The 18,805-nt window shown below is 47.5% G+C and overlaps 1 protein-coding gene across 2 annotated transcripts in view; it reads left to right on the forward strand.

Moving 5' to 3' along the window:
- Positions 1 to 18,805, forward strand: part of LOC126946853 (P2Y purinoceptor 8) — a 74,102-nt gene that overhangs the window by 47,617 nt on the left and 7,680 nt on the right. The gene's annotated exons all lie outside the window — the stretch shown is intronic.

Raw genomic sequence — 18,805 nt, forward strand, 5'->3', positions numbered from 1 at the left:
TGTGTTATACATATAATTACATATACATTATATATACACATAATGTGATCTATAAAATATGTCATATATAATTTTATATATGCTATGTTCAATATGTCACATATATGTATAAATTATATATAACATATAAGTAATACTAGACAATATATTATAATTATTAAATATGCATACTATATAACATGTTTAATTTATATAATTTGTAAATAAATTATTCTATATAAATATCATACATAAAAACATCTGATCTGTAATATATAATTTATATATTATATTACTTTATAGGATTATGTATATTATTTAAATATTCTTTTTTTTTTTTTTTTTTTTTTTTTGAGACGGAGTCTCGCTCTGCCGCCCAGGCTGGAGTGCAGTGGCCGGATCTCAGCTCACTGCAAGCTCCGCCTCCCGGGTTCACGCCATTCTCCTGCCTCAGCCTCCTGGTAGCTGGGACTACAGGCGCCCGCCACCGCGCCCGGCTAGTTTTTTGTATTTTTTTTTTAGTAGAGACGGGGTTTCACCGTGTTAGCCAGGATGGTCTCGATCTCCTGACCTCGTGATCCGCCCATCTCGGCCTCCCAAAGTGCTGGGATTACAGGCTTGAGCCACCGCGCCCGGCTAAATATTCTTAAATTTATGTATCCATGTAGCCTTAATTACAATATAAAAGAGAAACAAAAGTAAATAAAATGTTAATTAGGTAATACTTAAATTAATGTGAACACATTTGGCCATAATTTACAGGAAGACGTCATTAAGGGGCCAGGTGCAGTGGCTCACACCTGTAATCCTAGCATTTTGGGTGGCCAAGGCAAGGGGATTGCCTGACCTCAGGAGTTTGAGGCCAGCCTGGGCAACAGGGTAAAATGTCCATCTTTACTAAAAGACAAAAATTTAGCTGGGCTTGGTGGCACCCACCTGCGGTTCCAGCTACTCAGGAGGCTGAGGCACGAGAATTGCTTGAACCCCAGAGGTGAAGGTTTGCAGTGAACAGCCACAATGCCACTGCACTCCAGCCTGGGTGACCCAGTGAGAATCTGCCTTCAAAAGAAGAAATAAGACATTATTAAGGGCTGGGTGCAGTGGCTCCGACCTGTAACCCCGACACTTTTGGAAACTGAGGCAGGAGAATTTCTGGAGTCTAGGAGTTGGGGACCAGCCTGAGCAACCAAGTGCAATCTTGTCTCAAAAAAAAAAAAAAAAAAAAAAAAGACATTATTACATCATTAAGGAATCAGATGTTTGCTTAACAAATTCTCCACCTGTCTTTATTTGTCTCCAGCTTTTACCTATAGGAGGGGAATCGGTGCATGACAGGGTTAACCATTTGAGAACCCACCAGGTGATTTTCAGAGTCAATCTGCAAACACGCAGGACTCGAACAGGACATGGAAGATTCTAGTTTTTGCTCAGAAAGGTGCCCCAGCTACCGCTTCTTTTTTTTTTTTTTTAACAGGGTTTTGCTCTGTGGCTGAGGCTGGAGTGCAGCGGTGCAATCTCAGCTCATTGCAACCTCCACCTCCCTGGTTCCAGCAATTCTCCTGTCTCAGCCTCCCGAGTAGCTGGAATGACAGGCACCTGCCACCACGCCCAGCTAATGTTTTTTTGTATTTTTAGAAGAGACGGGGGTTTCACCACGTTGACCAGGCTGGTCTCAAACTCCTGACCTCGTAATCCGCCCGCCTCAGGCTCCCAAAGTGCTGGGATGACAGGCGTGAGCCACTGCGCCCGGCCTGTTTTGTGAATTTCTTGTGCTGTGGGGTAGCCTAGGATGGGTCCTGCTTTGAAATCTTTTAAAATATCCTTTTCTGTTGACCTGAGAACCTCCCTCAGGTCACAAAGAGAACAAAGACACGAGTGTCTGTCGATGATCACTGGTACCCTGGGATCCTTTTACCTTTCACAGGAGAGAGACTGAAAATGGCTCACACCGTGGGGAGATACGTATACTGGATGCTTGTCACAGCTGAGGGTTCCCGTCATTGAGGGTTTGGATCCAGGGAACAAGAGAAAAACACGCTCCTTTGTGTTCAAAGATGAAAATCTTCCCTGGGTTTAGGGGAACCCAGCTTTAGGTCTATGAGGGCCCAGCTTTGGGTTTAAAGGAGCTCAGCTTTGGGTTTAAGGGGAGCCCAGGTTTGGGTTTAAAGGAGCTCAGCTTTGGGTTTGGGAGAACTCAGATTTGTGGTTAAGGAAAGCCCAGCTGTAGGTTTAAAGGAGCTCAGCTTTGAGTTTTAGGGGAGCCCAGCTTTGAGTTTAAAGGAGCTCAGCTTTGGGTTTAAGGGGAGCCCAGCTTTGGGTTTGGGGGAGCCCAGCTTTGGGTTTAGGGGAGCCCAGCTTTGGGTTTAGGGGAGCCCAGCTTTGGGTTTAAGGGAGCCCAGCTTTGGGTTTAAGGGAGTCCAGCTTTGAGTTTAGGGGGAGCCCAGCTTTGGGTTTAGGGGAGCCCAGCTTTGGGTTTAAGGGAGCCCAGCTTTGGGTTTAGGAGAACTCAGATTTGTGGTTAAGGAAAGCCCAGCTGTACATTTAAAGGAGCTCAGCTTTGGGTTTAAGGGAGCCCAGCTCTGTGGTTAAGGGAGCTTAGCTTTGGGTTTAAAGGAGCCCAGCTTTGGGTTTAAAGGAGCTCAGCTTTGGGTTTAGGGGAGCCCAGCTTTGGGTTTAGGGGAGCCCAGCTTTGGGTTTAAAGGAGCTCAGCTTTGGGTTTAAGGGAGTCCACCTTTGGGTTTAGGGGAGTCCAGCTTTGGGTTTAAGGGAGCCCAGCTTTGGGTTTAGGGGAGTCCAGCTTTGGGTTTAGGGGAGTCCAGCTTTGGGTTTAAGGGAGCCCAGCTTTGGGTTTCGGGGAGTCCAGCTTTGGGTTTGGGGGAGCCCAGCTTTGGGTTTAAAGGAGTCCAGCTTTGGGTTTTGGGGAGTCCAGCTTTGGGTTTAAAGGAGCCCAGCTTTGGGTTTAAAGGAGCCCAGCTTTGGGTTTGGGGGAGTCCAGCTTTGGGTTTGGGGGAGCCCAGCTTTGGGTTTAAAGGAGCCCAGCTTTGGGTTTAGGGGAGTCCAGCTTTGGGTTTAGGGGAGTCCAGCTTTGGGTTTAGGGGAGCCCAGCTTTGGGTTTAGGAGAGCCCAGCTTTGGGTTTAGGGGAGTCCAGCTTTGTTTAGGGGAGCCCAGCTTTGGGTTTAGGGGAGCCCAGCTTTGGGTTTAAAGGAGCCCAGCTTTGGGTTTAAGGGAGCCCAGCTTTGGGTTTAGGGGAGTCCAGCTTTGGGTTTAAGGGAGCCCAGCTTTGGGTTTAGGGGAGCCCAGCTTTGGGTTTAGGGGAGTCCAGCTTTGGGTTTAGGGGAGCCCAGCTTTGGGTTTAAGGGAGCCCAGCTTTGGGTTTAGGGGAGCCCAGCTTTGGGTTTAAGGGAGCCCAGCTTTGGGTTTAGGGGAGCCCAGCTTTGGGTTTAGGGGAGCCCAGCTTTGGGTTTAGGGGAACCCTGCTTTGGGTTTGGGGGAGCCCAGCTTTGGGTTTAGGGGAACCCTGCTTTGGGTTTAAAGGAGCCCAGCTTTGGGTTTAAAGGAGGTCAGCTTTGGGTTTAGGAGAGCCCAGCTCTGAGGTTAAGAGACTTTAGCTTTGGGTTTAGGGGAACCCTGCTTTGGGTTTAAAGGAGCTCAGTTTTTGGTTTAAAGGAGCTTAGCTTTGGGTTTAGGAGAGCCCAGCTCTGTGGTTAAGGGACCTTAGCTTTGGGTTTAGGGGAGCCCAGCTTTGGGTTTAGGGGAACCCTGCTTTGGGTTTAAAGGAGCCCAGCTTTGGGTTTAGAGGACGTCAGCTTTGGGTTTAGGGTAACCCTGCTTTGGGTTTAAAGGAGCCCAGCTTTGGGTTTAAAGGAGGTCAGCTTTGGGTTTAGGAGAGCCCAGCTCTGTGGTTAAGGGACCTTAGCTTTGGGTTTAGGGGAACCCTGCTTTGGGTTTAAAGGAGCTCAGTTTTTGGTTTAAAGGAGGTCAGCTTTGGGTTTAGGAGAGCCCAGCTCTGTGGTTAAGGGACCTTAGCTTTGGGTTTAGGGGAGCCCAGCTTTGGGTTTAGGGGAACCCTGCTTTGGGTTTAAAGGAGCCCAGCTTTGGGTTTAGAGGACGTCAGCTTTGGGTTTAGGGTAACCCTGCTTTGGGTTTAAAGGAGCCCAGCTTTGGGTTTAAAGGAGGTCAGCTTTGGGTTTAGGGTAACCCTGCTTTGGGTTTAAAGGAGCCCAGCTTTGGGTTTAAAGGACCCCAGCTTTGGGTTTTGGGGAGCTCAGCTTTGCGTCTAAGGGAGGCTCTCTTTGGTTCTTAAAGGAGCCTCCTTTTGAGTCTGAGGGAGGGCAGCTTTGGGTTTTAAGAAAGGCCTGCTTTGGATCTAAGGGAGCCCAGCTTCGACTTCAGACAGGAACAAGATAGTTGAGGCCGTCTCGGTTTCACCTCCGGGGGTCTTTCTCTTTGGCTGCTCCGCTGGGCACACGGCTGGAAACAGGGTGAGTAAAATCCACCTCATTACAATTAAACTATCATGAGGCAAGTCGGCGTCAATTAACCCTGAGCAACGGTCTTTAAACAGAGAACGGCTGTTAGGAAGTGGAGCCTGCAAACCTTCCTGTCACCTCACATCATCTGTTCAACAAATGTGTCTGCCGTAACCCCCGGTAACCATTGGCACTGCGGCTCGGTAATGGCAGAAGTGCTTACATTTCAGAAGACGTGCTATTTGCACCTTCTTTTGCAGCAGGGAAGGGCCCACACGTCAACAACTGGGTTTTTTCATTTTTTGTTTTTTTTTCACTGAAGGGCATTTCATGTTAATTAGCTTAATTCCACGTACAGTGGCTTCCTGCTTTCCAGAGCGAGGTAGATTTTGCAGCTGCTGTTCAGACATCCCCACCCAGAGAGGTGTGTGCACGGTCAAGTACTTGGAAACTTTAAAAAAACAGCCGTCGTGCACGCGCGCACACACACACATACGCACACACATTAATTTTGTTTTAAAAAGAGCTACTCGTGTTTCTCAGAATCCGCGCTCTGGCCCGTGGTGAAGCCGTGTGTTATACACTCTGAGAATGAGATACAGAAATCAGAGAAACGCGGTCGCTGCCTTTGCAGAGAACACGGCTCAAAATCGTCACGGGCGTCCGCGGAGGGCAGCATGCAAATCTCGCTGGGCAAACTGTCTGTTTGGTTGGGTTATGCAATAGAGGAAAATCAACACAGAGCGACAGAGCTCAGAGCATTTCCTACGCGTTTTTGTGCTTAGCTACGAGGATTCTTGCCTTGTGATCTGAGGCCGAGGCAAGCAGGTCCTCTCTTCCCCCGACGCCTGCCAGCTGCCGGTTCACTGGGGTTGGCAGCTCACTTTCAAGTCAGTAGAACACAGAGTTCGTTCAGAGGCAGGTGTTATCACAGTAACAGAGGTCACTGGGTCTACAAAGATGGGGAACTTTGAGGGTGCGAGGGATGGAAGCTGGGCTCCCCTAAACCCAAAGCTGTACTCTCCTAATCCCAAAACTGAGTTCCCCTAAACCCAAAGCTGTACTCTCCTAATCCCAAAACTGAGTTCTCCTAAACCCAAAGCTGTACTCTCCTAATCCCAAAGCTGAGCTCCCCTAAACCCAAAACTGGGATCCCTTAAATCCAAAGCTGGACTCTCCTAATCCCAAAGCTGGGCTCCCCTAAACCCAAAGTTTGAGGAAAATGTGACTACATGGCCGGGCACGGTGGCTCACGCCTGTGATCGCAGCACTTTGGGAGGTCGAGGCAGGTGGATCACCTGAGGTCGGGAGTTTGAGACCAGCCTGACCAACATGGAGAAACCCAGTCTCTACTAAAAATAACAAAACTTAGCCAGGCATGGTGGCAGGTGCCTGTCAGCTACTCTGGAGGCTGAGGCAGGAGAATGACTTGAACCCAGGAGGCGGAGGTTGCAGGGAGCCAAGATGGCACCATTGCCCTCCAGCCTGGACCACAGAGCAAGATTCAGTCTCAAGAAAAAAAAAAAAAAAGAAAAGAAAATCTGATTCCAGGCTGCACAGTGACCTCAAAGTCAGAGGGTGCAGGGACTCTCTTGTGACCAGCCTTCAGTGAGAGTTCCGGTATTTCATCCGTTGGCATCTCTAGATCTTAGTCATTTCCAGACCCGTCGCCTAACACGTCTCAGCGGTATTCATTTGCAATCCCCCGATGAGTTACGACGTGGAGTGATTTTTCGTAGGCGAATGTACCACCTGCAAAGCACCTTTGGTGAGGAGGCCCATGTTTAAATGCGGCCGTTTGTTTTCCAGTGGTTGAGTCTGAAGAGGTTTTTTTGGCACATTTTGCATACTGGTTCTTTGTTTTACAAAAAAAGTTCTTTATTTTAATTTTTATTATACTTTAAGTTCTGGGATACAGGTGCAGAACGTGCAGGTTTGTTGCACAGGTGTACACGTGCCATGATGGTTTGCAGCACCTGTCAACCTGCCATCTACATTAGGAGTTTCTCCTAATGCTCTCCCTCCCCTAGCCCCCCACCCCCCGACAGGCCCCAGTGTGTGATGTTCCCCTCCCTGCATTCTCATTGTTCAACTCCCACTTATGAGTGAGAACACGCGGTGTTTGGTTCTCTGTTCCTCTCTTAGTTTCTGAAAATGATAGTTTCCAGCTTCATCCATGTCCCTGCAAAGGACATGAACTCACCCTTTTTTTTTTTTTTTTTTTTTTTTTTTCATTTGAGACAGGGCCTTGCTCTGTCAACCAAGCTGGGGGCGGGGGGCGGCTGTGGTACAACAATTGCTCACTGCAGCCTCAACCTCCGGGCCTCAAGAGAGGCCCTGTCTCAGTCCCTTGTGTAGCTGGGACTCTAGGTGTACACCACCATGTCCAGCTAATATTTTTAAATTGTTTGTGTAGACAAGCTCTTGCTTTTTTTTTTTTTTTTTTTTTTTAAGATGGAGTCTCACTCTGTCACCCAGGCTGGAGTGCAGTGGTGCAGTCTCGGCTCACTGCAACCTCGGCCTCCTGGGTTCAAGCAATTCTCCTGCCTCAGCCTCCTGAGAAGCTGGGATAACAGGCGCCCACCACCATGCCCAGCTCATTTTTGTATTTTTAATGGAGACGAGGTTTCTCCATGTTAACCAAACTGGTCTCCAGCTCCTGACCTCATGATCCACTGCCTTGGCCTCCCAAAGTGCTGGGATGACGGGCGTGAGCCAGTGCACCTGACCACATACTGGTTACAGATACGTGTCTTGGAAATATCTTCTCCATGCCTGTGACTTCTCGTTCCATTCACAGTGTCTTTTGCAGACCAGACGTTTTTGCCTTTATTATTATTATTATTATTATTATTATTATTATTATTATTATTTTTGAGACAGAGTCTCACTCTGTTGCTCAGGCTAGAGTGTAGTGGTGCAATCTCCGCTCACTGCAACCTCTCCCTCCAGGGTTCAAGTGATTTTCCTGCCTCAGCCTCCCAAGGAGCTCGGCCTACAGGCACATGGCACCATACCTGGCTAATTTTTATATTTTTAGTAGAGACAGGGTTTCACCATGTTGGCCAGGCTGGTCTTGAACTCCTGACCTCAGGTGATCTGCCCGCCTTGGCCTCCCAAAGTGCTGGGATGACAGGCGTGAGCCACTGCACCCGGCTGAGACCAGACATTTTTAACCCGAACAAAGTCCAACTTTTCAATCATTTCTTTCCCAGTTGCTGCCTTTGTTGTGGTGCCTAAAAAGTCATCACCACCAGATCTGAGATCAATTAGATTCTCTTCTCTACTATCTTCTAGAAGTTTTCTAGTTTTGCGTTTTATATTGAGGTCTGTTAGCAGATGCCTGTAATCCCAACACTTTGAGAGGCCAAGGGGGGCGGATCATTGGAGCCCAGGTGAGATGGCTCCACTGCACTTCAGCCTGGGCGACCGTGTGAAACTCTGTCTCAACAACCAAAAAAAGAACAGTGGTGTGTTCCCTAAAAGACACCTAGATTTAAGCATAGAGAACCTAGAAATAAAACCGCACAAATATAATCAGTTCCTGTGACGTATACATATTTATGAGCATCCCATTAACAAGACAGAGTCAAAAGGCCCAGCAGATAAATGTCTAACAAAGTCATGTCCCAAAAAGGACACCTGTGGTCAATCAATGTAGAAACATGCCAGCCTGTCCGGGCACAGGGGTTTGTGCCTGTCATCTCAGCACTTTGGGAGGTCAAGGCGGGCAGATTAGCTGAGGTCAGGAGTTCGAGACCAGCCTGGCCAACATGGTGAAATCCCGTCTCTATTAAAAATACAAGAATTGGCCGGGTACGATGGCTTACACCTGTAATCCCAGCACTTTGGGAGGCTGAGGCGAGCGGGTCACAAGGTCAGGAGATGGAGACCACCCTGGCTTACACGGTGAAACTCTGTCTCTACTAAAAATACAAAAAAACTAGCCGGACGTGGTGGCGTGCGCCTGTAGTCCCAGCTACTTGGAGGCTGAGGCAGGAGAATGGCGTGAACCTGGGAGGCGGAGCTTGCAGTGAGCTGAGATCGCGCCACTGCACTCCAGCCTGGGCGACACAGTGAGGCTCCATCTCAAAAAATAATAATAATAATAATTACAAGAATTAGCTGGTGTGGTGGAGCACACCTGTAATCCCAGCTACTCATGAGGCTGAGGTGGGAGTATTGCTTGAACCCAGGAGGTGCAAGCTTCTGTGAGCCAAGGTCGTGCCACTGCACTCCAGCCCGGGTGACAGAGGGAAACTCTGACTCAGCCAAAAAAAAAAAAAAAAAAAGAAAGAAACATGTCAACCTCTGTGGCTGTGATGAAAATATAAGTTGAAACTTCTCACCCTTCAGGCAAATTGCTGTCACCCTTGTTGATGAGGGTATGAGAATACGTGTTGCCCTTGTCTATTAGCCGCAAGCACCTATTGGTGCAATTTACTGGGGTACTATTTGGTGATACTGCCTCTGTTTCTATCTTCTGGAAGGAATTATAGAGAGTCAATATAATTTCTTCCTTAAATGTTGGGGGAAATGCATCAGTAAACCCATCGGGGCCTGGAGCCTTTTGTTTGGGAAGGTTATTAAATTATTGATTCAATTTCTTTAAGAGATATAGGCTTACTCAGATTGGCTATTTCTTGTTGTGTGAGTTGTCAGATTTTGTCCTTTTGTGCTTTTCATCTAGGTGATCGATTTTATGGGCGCAGAATTGTGTATAATATTTCTTTATGAGCTTTTGAATGTCCGTGGGATCTGTAGTGATGTCTCCTCTTTCATTTGCAGTATTAGTAACTTGTGTTCTCACTCTTTGTTGTTGTTGTTAACCTGGCCAGAAGCTTATTAGTCTCACTGATTGTTACTTCAAAGAACAAGCCTATGGTTTTGTTGGGGTTTTTTTGCCTATTGACTTGCTGTTTTCAATTCCACTGATTTCTGTCCTCTATGGATTTCCTGTTTTCAAATTCATTGATTTATACTCTAATCCATTATTTATGATTTCTTTCTTTCTTCTTCCATTAGATTTAATTTGCTCTTCTTTTTCTAGTTCCTTGAGGTGGAAACTTAAATCGTTGATTTTAGATCTTACTTCCTTTCTAATACAGGCATTCAATTTAAAATATGCACACCCTTCACATCAGCCGTTCTTCTCCTAGAAATCTATCCTAGAAAATGTTCTCACAGGTATGCACAAAAATACTTACAGAGGAGTGTGTGTAAGCACAGGCTGAAGCAGAATTGATCCATCCAAATCCCCTCACTGTGGGGCATATGGTTAGAGACACCACAAGACATTCACAAAGGTGGTGACGGGTGTATGTCCTACTAGAAAAATAAAACTCACCTGTGTCTGGAAGGAGGCTCCACCGCAGAGGAGCTCCCAGAGGTTATTTCTGAAGGGGAGTGGGACCTGGAGGGGAAAGCTATGAAGACAAACATGAATACGGAGCTCTCTATTTCCCTTTATTCTTTTACTCATAACAAGGGTGTGTGTGTTCTGTAATTGGAAGGTCTAAACATTAAACCAAAGTTGAAAACTCAGTGGTGGTTGGAAGTTCAGAAGAGGTTGCATCTGCTTCTGTGGGTGAGGGGACTTGGGAACATGCCTGGAAGGGGTGGTATGAACCCTGGTTTTATTAGGATAAGTTGCAGTTCAGTGGAGAGGGACCACCGGAAAGGCAGACAGCAGGGGGCGGGAGGCTTCTGGTATGCTCCATGATAGTCTTTGCACCCTGAGCCCACCACATAGCCTCTCTGTTTCCTTAGCCCCTGCTATCTATGGTCACATAAAAAGATACCTGTGCCAGGCGCAGTGGCTCACATCTGCTATCCCATTACTTTGGGAGGCCGAGGAGGGCAGATCATGAGGTCAGGAGTTTAAGATTAGCCTGGCCAACATGCTGAAACCCCATCTCTATTAAAAATACAAAAATTAGCCAGGCGTGGTGGCAGGTGTCTGTAATCCCAGCTACTCAGGAGGCTGAGGCAGGAGAATCGCTTGAACCCGGGAGGCAGAGGTTGCAGTGAGCCAAGATCGCACCACTGCACTCCAGCCTGGGCAACAGAGTGAGACTCTGTCTCATAAATAAATAAATAAATAAATAAATAAATAATACCTGTGTCACTTCAGCTTCCCATAATGAAAACCTCCAATTTCTTCCTACTTCCTCCCTCCCAAAAGCACCTGTCTATCACCCTATAACCTCTCTGCAATCTCTTATTTACAGTCTGCCTTCTGCAATCTCTCTGGTTTATGGGATCCCTGTTTGCAAAAGGTATGTTGGTAATGATTTCTGCTTCCCTGCTGTGCCTACACACACACACACACACACACACACACACACACGCCTGCAAGTGCCATTTTCATTTTAAAAGCATTGGTGTCCATCATACAGAGAAATGCGTAGGATTGGAAACAGGAGATACCAAAGGAAGGTTCCAGAGGAGTCAAGACCTTCTCTTTGTCATTGCTTCTGGCCACAGCTCTGACGTCTGACCCCACTCCAGCCCAGGGACCAAGAGATGTTTTAGCCCATGTTCCTTATGTCTTCCCGTAGACCAGGTCTCCTCCTCTATGATGGAGTGGGAGGTCCATGATGGCAAGACAATGAGGGGCACGTGCAGGCATTTTAAGGAATCGTTCTTCATCCACAGCTAGTCACTAACCATGATGAGACCACTGTCCCTTTCCGTGACACCAGCTCCTTGCTAGGACCATCTCCCTGGGGTCCTTTCTCTCCCTGAAAGTCTCTTGCAGGCATTCTTTGGAAAGTACTCCTGGGCTCTGTGTGTTTTGCTGAAGCCTGTTCTTGTCACACAGTTGCTTGAGGGCAGGTTTCTCAGCCTCAGCACTGCTGACATTTCACGCCAGATCATCCTCCGTGGTGGGGCCATCTTGTGTACTGTGGGGTGTTGAGCAATGTCCCTGGAATCTACCCACCAGATGCCAGGAGCATCTTCTCAATTATCATACCTAAATCATTCACATTTGCAAACCATTGAATGGATAGATAATTGATGCATAGATAAATAATTGATAGATGATTGATGAACACATATATGTCATTGTTAGATAACTGATACACAGATGACAAATAGATGTAATTAATAGATAATCGATTGGTAGGTAATTGATATGGATAGATGACAGATCCGTAGAAAGATGATTGATTCATAATTGATACATGATAGATATGATTGCTAGATAGATAAGTGATAGAAGACAGATAGATGATTGATAGATAATTGATATAGACAGATGATAGATCATTGGTTGCAAGATGATTAGCTGATTGATAGATAATTGATATAGACAGACAATAGATCATAGATGGATGACAGGGGATTGATAGACAAATGGATTCATGGATAGATAGATGGTGAATTTCTTTTTTTTTTTTTGGGGGGGATGGAATCTCACTCTGTCACCCAGGCTGGAGTGCAGTGGCACGATCTCAGCTTATTGCAACCTCTGCCTCCCGGGTTCAAGCAATTCTCCTGCTTCAACTTCCCAAGTAGCTGGGATTACAGGTGGCCGCCAACACGCCTGTCTAAGTTTTGTATTTTTAGTAGAGATGGGGCTTCACCGTGTTGGCCAAGCTGGTCTCAAACTCCTGACCTCAGGTGATCCACCCACCTCAGCCTCCCAAAGTGCTGAGATTACAGGCGTGAGCCACTGCACCAGGCCAATGGTGAATTTCTTATGCTCAGGCCAGGTTGTCAACCTCAGCACTGTAGATATTTGAGGCTGGATGGTTATCTGTGATGGGGCCCTCTAGTGCATGGTAGGGTGTTGAGCGCCAACCCTGAGCTCCACCCACCAGATCCTAGTAGCATCCTTCCTTAAGTTGTGACGACCAGAGATGTCTCCTACATTTCCAACTATTCTTGAGGGTGGGGGAAGCCTTTTAGATGACCCTTGTTCTTCTAGACCTGGCATTGGTCACCCTCAGCTACCTCTCAAACATCTACATGACCCATTATATTTCTTTTTTTTTTTTTTTTTTTTGAGACGAAGTCTCGCTCTGTCTCCCAGGCTGGCATGCAGTGGCACGACCTCGGCAGACTGCAAGCTCCGCCTCCCTGGTTCATGCCATTCTCCTGCCTCAGCCTCCCGAGTAGCTGGGACTACAGGCACCCACCACCACGCCCGGCTAATTTTTGTTGTCGTTGTCGTTGTTGTATTTTTAGTAGAGACAGGGTTTCACCGTGTTAGCCAGGATGGTCTTGATCTCCTGACCTAGTGATCCACCTGCCTCGGCCTCCCAAAATGCTGGGATTACAGGTGTGATCCTCTGCGCCTGGCCGACCCATTATTTTTCTAAATCGGTATCAAGGACTCTTCCTCAAACACGTCTGGGTGCACTAACAGTGACCCTGACACCACATTGTAAAATCCTGAACAACCTGGTCATGGGAGATGTCCCAAACCTGGATTCTTCCCATTCACCTAAATACTGATCCATCCATCTACTCATCCACCCACCCACTCACTCATCCATTCACAAATGCACCCACCATTCATCCACCCTTCCACCCACCCATCCATCTACCCATCCCCATCCATTCATCATCCATCCACCCACCCATCCACCCTCTCATCCATCTATCCACCCATCCATCCATCCACCCATCCACCTACTCATCTATACATCTTCCCATCCATCTACCCATCAACCCATCAATTCATCCACCCACACATCCATTCACCTAAATACTGATCCATCCATCCACCCATCCACCCACCCAACCACTCACCCATTCACAAACCCACCCACCATCTATCCATCCACCCATCCATCTACCCATCCCCATCCATTCATCATCCATCCAACCACCCATCTACCCTCTCATCCATCTATCCACCCACCCATCCACCCACCCACTCACTCATCCATTCACAAATGCACCCACCATTCATCCACCCTTCCACCCACCCATCCATCTACCCATCCCCATCCATTCATCATCCATCCCCCACCCATCCAACCACTCATCCATCTATCCACCCATCCATCCATCCACCCATACACCTACTCATCTATACATCTTCCCATCCATCTACCCATCAACCCATCAATTCATCCACCCACACATCCATTCACCTAAAAATTGATCCATCCATCCACCCATGCACCCACCTACCCACCCACTATTCATCCACACATTCACCCTCCCACCCACCCACCCACCCTTCCATGCACTCCATCCATCCAACCATCCATCCACCCACCCATCCATCTGCCCACCCAGGCACTCATCCATTCAGCCACGCATCCATCCATTCATCCATCCATCCACCCACCTATGTACCCATTCATCCACTCATCTATGCATGTACCCATCCATCCACCCACCCATCCATGCATGTATTCACCCATCTACCCATCCATCCACTCTCGTCTCTGTCTTCATCTTCCCATGCCTTCACTGTGTCTGTGCCTAAATTTCTCTTTCTCCTGAGGACACCAGTGAATTCTATTAGGGCTTCTCCCTACTCTATTATGACCGCATTTTTGACTTCAGGAATGACATAGACTCAGACTCTATTTCTAAGTAAGAAATGGCCATACTAACGAGTGTATCATGCAGGGTGTGGTCCACGACAACTTCCTCCTATGTAATCAAAGTAGGTAATTGAAGCCAGCATCCGTTTTGATTGTCTTCCAGCAGCACAGCTCCAACAGAGTGCCATTTGCCGCGTTTGGGGTTCAGGGCCTCCTGAGGCAGCCCTATCAAAAGAACCACAAACTGGGTGGTGCAAACACCCCACAAACCCAGAAAGGAGAGCAGATGAGAAGCATGGGGCTGGCTTGTGACTCCTTAGGGCTGGGCCCTCTCGCTCCCCTGTGTGCTCAATACTTGGGGACAGCCCCCAACACTCAGGAAGGAGGGGTTGCTGTAGCTAGGAGACAATAGCTGTCAAAAAGGGTCTGTCACTGGCATGCCATCCCTGCTGCCAATAAGGGCTACCTTTTTTGTCTTTCTCATCCCAATCCTGTAAGGTCCACCCCGAACAAGACTGTAGGATTCCTGCTCTCCTCATCTGAACCCTTCAGAAAGGGATTCCCAGGGCTGGGAATGAGGGGAGAGCAGCTCCAAGAATCAGGAACACGCCGGGCGTGGTGGCTCACACCTGTCATCCCAGCACTTTGGGAGGCTGAGGTGGGCAGATCATCTGAGATCAGGAGTTTGAGACCAGCCTGGCCAACATGATGAAACCCCATCACTACTAAAATTACAAAAAAAAAAAAAAAAAAAAAATGGGGTAGGTGTGGTAGCTCATACCTGGAATCCCAGCACTTTGGGAGGCTGAGGCAGGCGGATCATCTGAGATCAGGAGTTTGAGACCAGCCTGGCCAACATGGTAAAACCCCATCATTACTAAAATTACAAAAAAAAAAAAAAAAGGGCTGGGCACGGTGGCTCACATCTGCAATCCCAGCACTTTGGGAGGCTGAGGAGGGTGGATTACCTGAGGTCAACAGTTCGCAACCATCCTGGCTAACACGGTGAAACCCCGTCTCTACTAAAAATACAAAAATTAGCTGGGTGTGGTGGCGGGCGCCTGTAGCCCCAGCTACTCGGGAGGCTGAGGCAGGAGAATCGCTTGAACCCGGGAGGCGGAGGTTGCAGTGAGCTGAGATCACACCGTTGCACTCCAGCCTGGGCAAAAAGAGTGAAACTCCGTCTCAAAAAGAAAAAAAAATTACAAAAAAATTAGCCAGGCGTGGTGGCAGGTTCCTGTAGCCCCAGCTACCCAGGAGGCTGAGGCAGGAGAATCGCTTGAACCCGGGAGATGGAGGTTGCCGTGAGCTGAGATAATGCCATTGCACTTCAGCCTGGGCAACAGAGCAAGACTCCATCTCAATTAAAAAAAAAAATCAGAACCATCCACAGAGGATGAATAAACAGAATTTGTCTATCCATACAGTGGACAATTTTTTTACTTATATAAATAATATTTTTATTTGTATTTTGCCCCCCAGAAGCTATTTTTTAAAAGACCTGGTTATACAAATGATGGTATTTTACAACTGAGGGAATAGATAATTAAAATATTCATGTCACCACATTAATAGACCTAAAGAAAAATGTGATTATTTTCATAGATGCTGAAAAGGCTTTTCATAAAATTTTAATAACCATTTCTGATAAAAAAAAAAAAAACCACGCATGTTTTATATTAATTCATAGACTCTTACCATTGCAAAGTACATATATCTCATTATGGACTTACATTTCTTCTTTTTTATTATTATTATACTTTAAGTTCTAGGGTACATGTGCACAACGTGCAGGTTTGTTACATAGGTATACATGTGCCATGTTGGTGTGCTGCGCCCATTAACTCATCATTTACATTAGGTGTATCTCCTAATGCTATCCCTCCACCCTCTACCCTCCCCACAACAGGCCCCAGTGTGTGATGTTCCCCTCCCTGTGTCCAAGTGATCTCATTGTTCAATTCCCACCTATGAGTGAGAACATGCGGTGTTTGGTTTTCTGTTCTTGCGATAGTTTGCTGAGAATGATGGTTTCCAGCTGCATCCATGTCCCTGCAAAGGACGTGAACTCATCCTTTTTGATGGCTGCATAGTATTCCATGGTGTATATGTGCCCACACAATGGACTATTATGCAGCCACTAAAAGGACTTAAGCTCTGACACAGACTCCTGTGTGGATGAACTTTGAAGACTCCAGGCTCAGTGACAGAAGCTGGACACAAAAGATCACATATTGTCGAATTTTCTTCTTATAAAATGTCTAGAATAGGCTAATCCACAGGGACCAGAAAGCAGATTTGAGGTTGACAGGGGCTGAGGACAGGAAACAACAGGATCGACAGTTGTGGGGTTCTCAACGGTTTTTGTTTTGTGTTGTGTTGTTTTGTTTCGAGATGGAGTTTCGCTTTTGTTGCCCAGGCTTGAGTGCAATGGTGTGATCTCGGCTCACTGCAACCTCTGCCCCACACAGTGGTTCAAGCAATTCTCCTGCCTCAGCCTCTGGAGTAGCTGGGATGACAGGCACCCGCCACCACACTCGGTTAATTTCTTGTGTATTTTTAGTAGAGATGGGGTTTTACCATGTTAGCCAGGCTGGTCTCGAACTCCTGACCTCAGGTGATCCACCCGCCTCGGCCTCCCAAAGTGCTGGGATGACAGGTGTGAACCACGATGCCTGGCCAGGTTCTGAGTTTTGTTCAGGGAGGAAAATGGCTCTGGAATTGCATGATGGTGTTGTTTACACATCTGTGAATATATTAAAAACCATTGAAATGTATGAATGAGCGAAAGGTTATGGTATGTAATATGTAACTCACATCTTGGTAAAGCTGTTTTTTGTTTGTTTTGTTTTTTATTTTATTTATTTATTTATTTTTGAGATGGAGTCTCACTCTGTCACCCAGGCTTGAGTGCAGTGGCACCATCTCAGCTCACTGCAAGCTCCATCTCCTGGGTTCACGCCGTTCTCCTGCCTCAGCCTCCAGAGTAGCTGGGACCACAGGCACCTGCCACCACGCTAATTTTTTTGTGTTTTTTTTTAGTAGAGATGGGGTTTCACCATGTTAGCCAGGATGGTCTCGATCTCCTGACCTGGTGATCCACCCGCCTCGGCCTCCCAAAGTGCTGGGATGACAGGTGTGAACCATGATGCCTGGCCAGGTTCTGAGTTTTGTTCAGGGAGGAAAATGGTTCTGGAATTGCATGATGGTGTTGTTTACACATCTGTGAATATATTAAAAACCATTGAAATGTATGAATGAGCGAAAGGTTATGATATGTAATATGTAACTCACATCTTGGTAAAGCTGTTTTTGTTTTTGTTTATTTTATTTTATTTATTTATTTATTTATTTATTTATTTATTTTTGAGACGGAGTCTTGCTCTGTTGCCCAGGCTTGAGTGCAGTGGCGCCATCTCAGCTCACTGCAAGCTCCACCTCCCGGGTTCACGCCATTCTCCGGCCTCAGCCTCCAGAGTAGCTGGGACGACAGGCACCTACCACCACGCTAATTTTTTTGTGTTTTTTTTAGTAGAGATGGGGTTTCACCATGTTAGCCAGGATGGTCTCGATCTCCTGACCTGGTGATCTGCCCGCCTCGGCCTCCCAAAGTGCTGGGATTATAGGTGTGAGCCACAGCACCCGGCTGGTAAAGCTGTTTTTAGAAGAAATGAATGAGAGGGGTGGGAGAGATACACACAGACCCTCAACAGGTGAGAAACATTCCTGGATGCATTGCTGCCAGAAAGGTATGCATTTCCTGCAAAGCGTAAGAAAAAGGGTCCAACCTGGCCGGGCATGGTGGCTCACGCCTGTCATCCCAGCACTTTGGGAGGCCGGGGCCATTGGATCACCTGAGGTCAGGAATTCAAGACCAGCCTGGCAAATATGGTAAAACCCCGTCTCTACTCAAAATACAAAAAGTAGCCAGGCAGGGTGGCGGACGCCTGTAGTCCCAGCTACTCGGGAGGCTGAGGCAGGAGAATCATTTGAACTCAGGGAGGCAGAGGTTGCAGTGAGCCGAGATCGCGCCACTGCACCCCTGCCTGGGTGACAGAGTTCCAAAAAAAAAAAAAAAAAAAAAAGAAAAGAAAAAGAAAAGAAAAAAATAGGGTCTAACCTGCAGCCCCTGAGCGCCCACCTGTGGTCGGTCTGTTGCTTCAGACCATTCAGTGCCCAGATATTTCTGGAAAAGCCACCTCTGCAGGCCAGACACCGCCAAGAGCAACCGTTGTACTCATTTTGTGAAATTTCCATCCTGCCGCCCCAGCCTCGGCGGGACCCAAACCGCAAGCCGGTGCCTCTTGTGTCCGGGCAGCTGGTGACGGTTAGAGGTAATTTCTTGATTAATCACCCACGTTGCTCAGCAGTCCTGGCTGGCTGTCTTCCCTGGGGGCTGTCCAGTGGCCACAGGGGACAGACCCGAAATTGCAACACGTCTGGCTGCGAAGGGACTGCTTGCTGGATCGTCAGACCACACAGGTTACAGACATGAGGGTGGCTGGGTGAGGCCGCCATTGCAGGACTTGCAACAGCACGTGCTGGTTAAATGTGTGCGAGGCACAGCTGCCTACCTGGAGGGTTAAAGCCACAAATTCCAGCCCAGGCGCGATGGCTCAGGCCTGTAATCCCAACACTTTGGGAGGCCGAGGCAGGAGGATTGCTTGAAGCCAGGAGTTTGAGACCAGCCTGGGCAAAAGAGTAAAACCCCATGTCTACAAAAAATAAAAATATTAGCTGTGCATGGTGGTACTCTCACCTGTAGTCCCAGCTACTCAGGAAGCTAAGGCAGGAGGATTGCTTGAAGCCAGGAGTTTGAGACCGGCCTGGGCAACACAGCAAAACCC

This window comes from Macaca thibetana, chromosome X, assembly GCF_024542745.1.
Source record: "Macaca thibetana thibetana isolate TM-01 chromosome X, ASM2454274v1, whole genome shotgun sequence".
Taxonomy (NCBI): Eukaryota; Metazoa; Chordata; class Mammalia; order Primates; family Cercopithecidae; genus Macaca; species Macaca thibetana.